Source organism: Nycticebus coucang, chromosome Y (assembly GCF_027406575.1).
Source record: "Nycticebus coucang isolate mNycCou1 chromosome Y, mNycCou1.pri, whole genome shotgun sequence".
Lineage (NCBI taxonomy): Eukaryota > Metazoa > Chordata > Mammalia > Primates > Lorisidae > Nycticebus > Nycticebus coucang.
This window is the reverse complement of record NC_069805.1, coordinates 26,832,953-26,842,264: the sequence shown is the minus strand read 5'-3', so window position 1 is coordinate 26,842,264 and position 9,312 is coordinate 26,832,953. Positions and strand designations below refer to the sequence as shown.

General features: G+C 36.6%; 1 long non-coding RNA gene across 1 annotated transcript; it reads right to left on the bottom strand.

The window, feature by feature from the left end:
- Positions 1–4,556: 4,556 nt before the first annotated feature.
- Positions 4,557–6,407, bottom strand: LOC128579006 (uncharacterized). The gene is made up of 2 exons (XR_008378029.1): positions 5,962–6,407; positions 4,557–4,637 (listed from the first exon to the last, which is right to left on the bottom strand). It is a non-coding gene; the product is annotated as an uncharacterized LOC128579006 (long non-coding RNA).
- Positions 6,408–9,312: the final 2,905 nt, after the last annotated feature.

Here is a 9,312-nt window from a genome sequence, read left to right as displayed (position 1 = left end):
TGGCTATTTTTTCTATTTTTGTATAAACCGGGTGGGATATCTGGGGTGAAGTTTTCTCACTGTTGTTCAGCATTGCCTTCAACACCTGAGGTCAATGGATCAGCCCACCTTAGCCTGCCAGAGCCTACAAACATTGGAGTCATCCGAGGCAAAAGTCAATAAGCTCTACTTAAGAAACGACCTTATCACTGGCATTAGAGTGTCCAATCCTGAGGTCCCTGTTACATATAGGGATTATGTTAGAACTGTTTTGCATATCTGTGGTGGCAGATATCACCACAATTATGCACGGATTTCTCTTTTGTTTATCAGGATTCATTACTGCTTTGTATATTGAATGTGTGGCCCAACATAACTCTTCTACTTCCTATGTGACAAGAGAAGCCAAAAGGCTGGACGCTCCTGGCCCTGAGGTCAGGAATATTGGAACTTTCCAGATAGGCTTATATTTCCCATGATCACCATAAATAACTGGAGCTATGGAGTTCACTACTGGACTCAGTGCCTAACCAGATGTCGAGAGGACCTTCAGTGAGACACCTACATTGCCAACATGCCTATACTAAAGAAAGTAAAAACCACGAAAGTAGAAACTAAGAACTGTGTAACCTACCTGTCAGGTCTGTGAAATCACTGTCTCATGTTTGGGCTCGGGTTCTTGGTCTCCAACATCCCAGGGCAGCAGTAGGTGTAAACCACACTCTTCCATTTGCCTTCAAATCCATGACTTGAAAAGGAAAGGAAGGGTTGTTGAATCCACAGATACAAAGAAACTTCGGGAAGAAGGAATTGAGAGTGGAGAAAATAATCCCACTATTTGGTAACAGTTTGAGACCCTACAACAACAACAACAAGAAGCACAAAAACAACAATAAATTTTGACAGCCCCTACACATGCTTAGTACGAATAAGGCTAAACTTGAAGTTGGTAACCAAGGGCAATACCCATTGCGATGTCATTGGTGACCATGTAGTGACTTCATCTTGTAATGTCCTGGGATCCAGCCTTCTGGTCAAGGATACTAAGTGGCCTTTTCTGCTCAGTATAGCTGGTGTCCCTCAAGTGTTTAGACCAGAAAACTTTTTAGCCCTCCATCCACAGAGAAAAATATAGTTGTCCCATTTGTGCCTCTTTCTTTCTTTGTTTCTCTTTCTTTCTTTTTCTCTCTCTTCTTTCTTTCTTTCTTTCTTTCTTTCTTTCTTTCTTTCTTTCTTTCTTTCTTTCTTTCTTTCTTTCTTTCTTTCTTTCTTTCTTTCTTTCTTTCTTTCTTTCTTTCTCTCTCTCTCTCTCTCTCTCTCTCTCTTTCTTTCTTTCCTTTCCTTTTCTTTCTCTCTCTCTCTCCCTCTCCTTCCTTCCTTCCTTCCTTCCTTCCTTCCTTCCTTTCTTCCTTCCTTCCTTCCTTCCTTCCTTCCCTCCATCCCTCTCTCCCTCCTTTCTTTCTTTCCTTATTCCTTTCCTTTTTTTCCCATTCTAACATAGTTGTGTACATTAAAGCAATTATGGGGTACAATGCGATGGTTTTATATACAATTTGAAATACTTTTGTCGAACCAGTTATCATAGCCTTCACCGCTGTTTCCTGGTTATTATGTTAAGAAATTTATATACAGGTGGCGCCTGTGGCTCAGTGAGTAGGGCGCCGGTCCCATATGCCGGAGGTGGCGGGTTCAAACCCAGCCCCGGCCAAAAAAAAAAAAAAAAAAAAGAAATTTATATACCACATTTTGCAGTTTTAACATGTACCCATATACAATGCACAATTAGTGTGCTTCCAAGAAGTACCCTCCCTACGTCCATCCTCCCACTTCCTTCCCTCTCCTTGGGTTGTTGTTGGGTTAACCTTCCATGTGGAAGTGTGGTTCCGTATATTTTGGTTTCACAAAATGGCTGTGTACATTGGATATTTTTCTTCCATGCTTGGGGTACTTTGATAAGAGGAATATGTTCAAAATCCAGGTAGTGCTCCCTTCCTCTATCCCTCCCTCCCTACTTTTTTCTTTCTTTTTGTCATTTCTTTCTCTCTTTCATTTTTTCTCTTTTTCTTAAAAGATAGATGGGTACATTAATGCAATTATGAGATATGATGTGCTGGTTTTCTATGCAATTTGAAATACTCATATCAAACTAGTTAACATAGCATTCACTGCTGTTTCCTAGTTCTTGTGTTAAGACATTTATATTCTACTCTTCTCAGGTTTACCATGTACCCTTGTAAAATACACCATTGTTGTGGTCCCGCCAATTAATCTCCATCCACGTATCGATACCCTGCCCCTCCCCATACTCTTTCTCCTTCACGTGGGGCTATTGTTGGGTTATAGCTTTCATATGGGATTGTGGGTGGTTGTATATTGTTTTCACAGTAGGGCTGAGTTCCTTGGATATTTTCCTTCCATTCTTGAGATACTTTGCTAAGGAAAATATGCTCCAACTTCATTTCTTTCCTTATTTTTTCTTTCTTTATTTCTCTTTCTGTTCTTATTTCTTTTCCTTCCTTTCCTTTCTATACCTTTCATTTCTCTATTATATCCTTTTCTTTCCTTTGCTTGTTTTACTTCCTTCCTTTCTTCCTTCCTTCCTTGTTTCCTTCCTTCCTTCCTTTCTTTCTTCCTGTCTTCTTTCTCTCATTCTTTCCATTTTTCTTTCTCTCTGTTTCTTTCCTTTTTCTTTTCTTAAATTTTCTATTTCCGTTCTTTACTTTCTTTCCTTTCTCTTCCCTCCTTCCTGTACTTTTTTCCTTCCTCCCTCCCTCCCTCCTTCTCTCCCATTCTTCTTTCTTCTTTGCTTACGTATTGAAGTGTAGTGGATCTATATAGGTTTGATAGTAGTACTGAGTACATTGGCTACTTTTCCATTCCTGATACACATTGCTAAGAATAATATGTTCCACCTCTTTGAAATTTTCTTTCTTTCTTTCTTTCTTTCTTTCTTTCTTTCTTTCTTTCTTTCTTTCTTTCTTTCTTTCTTTCTTTCTTTCTTTCTTTCTTTCTTTCTTTCTTTCTTTTCTTCATTCTTTTTTTCTTTCTTCTGCCTTTCCTTTCACTTCACATACCTTCCCTTTCCTACCCTTGTCTGCCCTTCCTTTTCATTGACTTACCAGGCATTCCCTTACATGTCATTTTGCTTTTCATTCCTTTCTTTTCTTCCTTCTAACAATTTTTCATTCTTTCTTTCTTTCCTTCCTTCCTTATTTCCTTCTTTCTTTCTTTTCTTCCTTCCTTCCTCTGTCCCTCCCTCCCTTCCTTTCTTCCTTCCATCTGCTTCTTTCCTTCTGTCTTTTATCTTGTTTTACCTTCCCTTCCTGTCCCTTCCCTTTGATTCCCTTGTCTTCCCTTCCCTTTCATTAACTTACCTTGCCTTACCTTGCTTTTCATTTTTCTTTTCATTCCTTTGCCTTTTTTTGCCATTCTTTTCATCCTTTCCCTTCCTTCCAACCTCCATTCTTTCTTCTTTCTTTTTCTTTCCGTTTGTCTTTTGCTTTATTTTCCTTCTTTTCCCATACCTCCCTTTGCTTCCCTTTTCTTTCATTGACTTACCTTGCCTTACCTTTTAATTTTTCTTGTCATTCCTTTGCTTTCCTTTTTCCTTTCTTTTCTTTCTTTTCCTTCTTTCCAACCTTCCATCCTTTCTTCTTTTTACTTCCTTTTTCTTCCATTCTGTGTTTCTTCTTCCTTTTCCTTCCCTTCTCATCTCTTCCCTTTGTTTCCCTTGTCTTCCCTTCTCTTTCAATGACTTACCTTGCCTTAACTTACCTTTCGTTTTTGTTTTGATTATTTTGCTTTCCTCTTTGCTTTCTTTTCTTCCATTCCCTTACTTCCAAACTTCCATCCTTTCTCTTTTTTTCTTTCTTCCTGTCTTTCTTTCTTTATTTCTGACTTTAGTATTTTATACATTAAATCTTAAATGTGTACATTAATGCAATTATGGGGTACAATGTCATGGTTCCATACACAATTTGAAATATTTACAGCAATCTCATTAACATATACTTCCCCACAGTTCTTCATTCTTTCATATGATATTCATATGTTAAAATTCACATATTTAACATGTAGCCTTGTAAATGCACAATTGGTACAGAGCAAAGAATTATCTTCCCTTCACCCATCCTCCCCTATACCCTCTTGCTCCTCTTTCATCATTACCTTAGGCTTTTGCTGGGTTGTAGCGTTCATATTGAAGTTTAGTGGTTCTATATCCATTTCACAGTACTACTGAGTACATTGAATATTTTTCTTTCATTCCTGATACACGTTGCAAAGAAGTATATGTTCTACCTCCTTGTCATTTTCTCTTCCTTCCTTCCTTCCTTCTTTCCTCTTTCTTTCCTTCCTTTCTCTTTCCTGGTCTCTTTTGTCTTTCATTTCCTTCATTTTCCATGCCTTCCCTTTGCTTTTCTTGTCTTCCCTTCCCTTTAACTTACTTTGCCTTACCTTACCTTTCATTTCTTTTCATTCGTTTGCTTTCATTTTTCTTTTCTTCTCTTCCTTACCCTTCTTTCCAAGCTTCCGTCGTTTCTCCTTTTTTTCTCTTTCTTTTTTCTTTTTCTTTTACTCTGTCTTTTATCTTCCTTTCCCTTTCCTTCCTATCCTTTCCCTCTGCTTCCTTTGTCTTCCCTTCCCTTTCTTTGACTTACCTTACTTTTCATTTTTCTCTTCATTTCTTGGCTGTTTTTCCCATTCTTTTCATCCTTTATCTTCGTTCCAACTTTCCATCCTTTCTTGTTTCTTCCTTTGTCCTTCATTTTGTCTTTTTATTTATTTTCCTTCTCTTCCCATCCCTCCCTGTGCTTCCCTTTTCTTTCATTGGCTTACCATCCTTACCTTTTAATTTTTCTTGTCATTTCTTTGCTTTTCTTTTTCATTTCTTTTCTTCCTTTTCCTTCCTTCCAACCTTCCATCCTTTCTTCTTTCTTTCTTTCCTTCTTTCCCTTCCCTTGTGTGTTTCTTATTCCTTTTCCTTCCCTTCTCATCGCTTCCCTTTGTTTCCCTTGTCTCCCTTCACTTTCAATGACTTACCTTGCCTTATGTTACCTTTCATTTTTCTTCTCATTTCTTTGCTTTCCTTTTTGCTTTCTTTTCTTCCTTTCCCTTCCTTCCTAACTTCCATCCTTTCTTCTTTCGTTTCTTTCTTCCTGTCTTTTTTCTATATTTCTTTCTTTATTATTTTTTAAATTAAATCTGATATGTGTACATTAATGCAATTATGGGGTACAATGTCATGGTTGTATACACAATTTGAAATATTTACATCATCTCATTAACATGTAGTTCCCCACAGTACTTCAGTCTTGTCATATGATATTTATATTTTACAATTTACATATTTAACATGTTGCCTTGTAAATGCACAATTGGTGCAGAGCAAAGAATTATCGGCCCGTCTCCCATCCTCCCCTATATCGTCTTGCTCCTCTTCCGTTATTACCTTAGGCTTTTGCTGGGTTGTAGTGTTGATATTGAAGTGTAGTGGTTCTATATTGGTTTCACAGTAGTGTACTGAATACATTGAATATTTTTCTTCCATTCCTGATACATGTTGTTAAGAAGTATATGTTCCACCTCCTCCTTTTTCTTTCTTTCTTTCCTTCTTTGTATCTTTCTCTCTTTCTTTGTTTTCTTTCTTTTTCCTGGTCTCTTTTGTCTTCCTTTTCCTTCCCTTTGCTTGTCTTGTCTTCCCTTCCCTTGTCTTCCCTTCCCTTTTTTTGACTTACTTTGCTGTACCTTACATTTCATTTTTCTTTTCATTCCTTTGCTTTCATTTTTCCTTTCTTTTCTTCCTTACCCTTCCTTCCAAGCTTCCATCCTTTCTTCTTTCTTTCTTCCTTCCTTTCTCTTTCTTTTTTCTTTCTTTCTTTCTGTCTTTATTCTTCTTTCTTTAATTCTGTCTTTTTTCCCTTTTAATTCCCTTGGTATCCCTTCCCTCTGCTTCTTGTCTTCCCTTCCCTTTCTTTGACTTACCTTGCCTTACCTTAGTTTGCTTTTTTCTTTTCATTCCTTTGCTTTTGTTTTTCCATTCTTTTCATCCTTTTTCTTCCTTCCAACCTTCCATCCTTTCTTCTTTCTTCCTTTGTCTTTCCTTTTGTCTTTTTCTTTATTTTCCTTCTTTTCCCATCCCTCCATTTGCTTCCCTTTTCTTTCATTGACTTACCTTCCCTTACCTTGTAATTTTCTTGTCATTTCTTTACTTTCTTTTTTCCTTTCTTTTCTTCCTTTTCCTTCCTTCCAACCTTCCATCCTTTCTTGTTTCTTCCTGTCTTTCCTTTTGTCTTTTTATTTTCCTTCTTTTGCCATCCCTCCCTTTGCTTCCCTTTTCTTTCATTAACTTACCTTGCCTTACCTTTTAATTTTTCTTGTCATTCATTTGCTTTCCTTTCTCCTTTCTTGTTTTCCTTTTACTTCCTTCAAACCTTTCATCCTTTCTTCTTTTTTTCTTTCTTCCTGTCTTTTTTCTATATTTCTTTATCATTTTTTAAATTAAATCTGATATGTGTACATTAATTATGGGGTACAATGTTATGGTTCCATTGACAATTTGAAATATTTACATCAATCACATTAACATATACTTCCCCACAGTTCTTCATTCTTGTCATATAATATTCATATTTTACAATTCACATATTTAACATGTAGCCTTGTAAATGCACAACTGGTACAGAGCAAGAAATTATCGTCCCTTCACCCATCCTCCCCTATACCTTCTTCCTCCTCATTCATCATTACCTTAGGCTTTTGCTGGGTTGTAGCGTTCATATTGAAGTGTAGTGGTTCCATATTGGTTTCACAGTAGTACACAGTACATTTAATATTATTCTTCCAGTCCTGATACACATTGCTAAGAAGTATATGTTCCACCTCTTTGTCATTTTCTTATCTCTCCCTTCCCTTCCCTTCCCTTCCCTTTTTCCTTTCCTTTTTCCTTTCCTTTCCTTTCCTTTCTTTTCCTTTCCTTTCTTTCCTTCCTTCCTTCCTTCCTTTCTCTTTCCTTTTCTCTTCCTGTTCCTTCCCTTTCCATGACTTCCCTTTGCTTTTCTTGTTTTCCCTTCCCTTTCTTTGACTTACTTTGCCTTACCTTACTTTTCATTTTTTTATTTTTTTACTTTTTCTTTGTTCTTTTCATCTTTTTCTTCCATCCTTTCTTCTTTCTTCATCTTTCATTGTGTCTTTTTTTATTTTCCTTCTCTTCCCATCCCCTCCTTTGCTTCTTTTTTCTTTCATTGACTTACCTTGCTTTACCTTTTAATTTTTCTTGTCATTCCTTTGCTTTCCTTTTCCATTTCCTTTCATCCTTTTCCTTCCTTCGAACCTTTCATCCTTTCTTCTTTCTTTCTTTCTCTTCCCTTGTGTGCTTCTTCCTTTTCCTTCTCTTTTCATCCCATCCTTTTGTTTCCCTTGTCTTCCCTTTGCTTTCGATGACTAACATTGCCATACCTTACCTTTCATTTTTCTTTTCCTTCCTTTGCTTTCCTCTTTGCTTTCTTTCCTTCCTTTCCCTTCCTTCCAAACTTCCATCCTTTCTTCTTATTTCTTATTTCCTGTCACTTATTTATTTCTTTATTGTTTTTAAATTAAACGTGATATGTGTACATTAATGCAATTATGGGGTACAATGTCATGGTTCCATAGACAATTTGAAATATTTACATCATCTCATTAACATAGACTTCCCCACAGTAATTCAGTCTTGTCATATGATATTCATATTTTACATTTCACATATTTAACATGTAGCCTTGTAAATGCACAAATGGTACAGAGCAAAGAATTATCTTCCCTTCACCCATCCTGCCCCCTGCCCTCTTGCTCCTCTTTCATCATTTCCTTAGGCTTTTGCAGGGTGGTAGTAATCATATTGAAGTGTAGTGGTTCTGTATCGATTTCACAATAGTACTGAGTACATTGAATATTTTTCTTCCATTCCTGATAAACATTTTTAAGAAGTATATATTCCACCTCCTTGTAATTTCTTTCTTTCTTTCTTTCTTTCTTTCTTTCTTTCTTTCTTTCTTTCTTTCTTTCTTTCTTTCTTTCTTTCTTTCTTTCTTTCTTTCTTTCTCTCTCTTTTGTCTTCCATTTCCTTCCCTTTTCATGCCTACCCTTTCCTTTTCTTGTCTTACCTTCCCCTTCTTTGACTTACTTTGCCTTACCTTACCTATCATTCTTTTCATTCCTATGCTTTCATTTTTCCTTTCTTCTCTTCCTTACCCTTCCTTCTGAGATTCTGTCGTTTCTTCTTTTTCTTTCTGTCTTTCTTTTTTCTTTTTCTTTTACTCTGGCTTTTTTCTTTATTTCCCTTCCCTTCTTATCCCTTCCCTCTGCTTCTTTTGTCTTCCCTTCTCTTTTTTGACTTCCCTTGCCTTACCTTACTTTTCATTTCTTGACTTTTTTTCCATTCTTTTCATCCTTTTTCTTCCTTTGAACATTCCATCCTCTCTTGTATCTTCCTTTGTCTTTCCTTTTGTCTGTTTCTTTATTTTTCTTCTTTTCCATCCCTCCCTTTGCTTCCCTTTTCTTTCATTGACTTTCCTTGCCTTACCTTTTAATTTTTCTTGTCATTCCTTTGCTTTCCTTTTTCCTCTTTTCTTCCTTTCCCTTTCTTCCAACCTTTTATCCTTTCTTCTTTCTTTCCTTCTTTCCCTTCCCTTGTGTGTTTCTTATTCCTTTTCCTTCCCTTCTCATCGCTTCCCTTTTTTCTTTGACTAACTTTGCCTTACATTATCTATCATTTTTCTTTTCATTCCTTTGCTTTCATTTATCCTTTCTTTTCTTCCTTACCCTTCCTTCCAAGCTTTCCTTGTTTCTTTTTTTTTTTATTTTTATTTTTTTATTAAATCATAACTGTATACAATGATATGATTATGGGGCATCATACACTCACTTCATAAACCATTTGACACATTTTTATCACAGTGGTTAACATAGCCTTTCCGGCGTTATCTCAGTTACTGTGCCAAAACATTTACATTCTACATTTACCAAGTTTCGCAAATACCCCTGTAATATGCACCACAGGTGTGATCCCACCGATTCCCCTCCCTCTACCCACCCCCCCCTTTCCCAGTTCTCCCTATTGTTAAGTTGTAGCTGGGTTATAGCTTTCATGTGAGAGTCCCAAATTAGTTTCATAGTAGGGCTGTGTACATTGGGTATTTTTTCTTCCATTCTTGGGATACTTTACTAAGAAGAATATGTTCCAGCTCCATCCATGTAAACATGAAAGAGGTAAAGTCTCCATCTTTCTTTAAGGCTGCATAGTATTCCATGGTATACTAGCCTATATCACAAAATCTCAAGACCAGAGATGTTGGC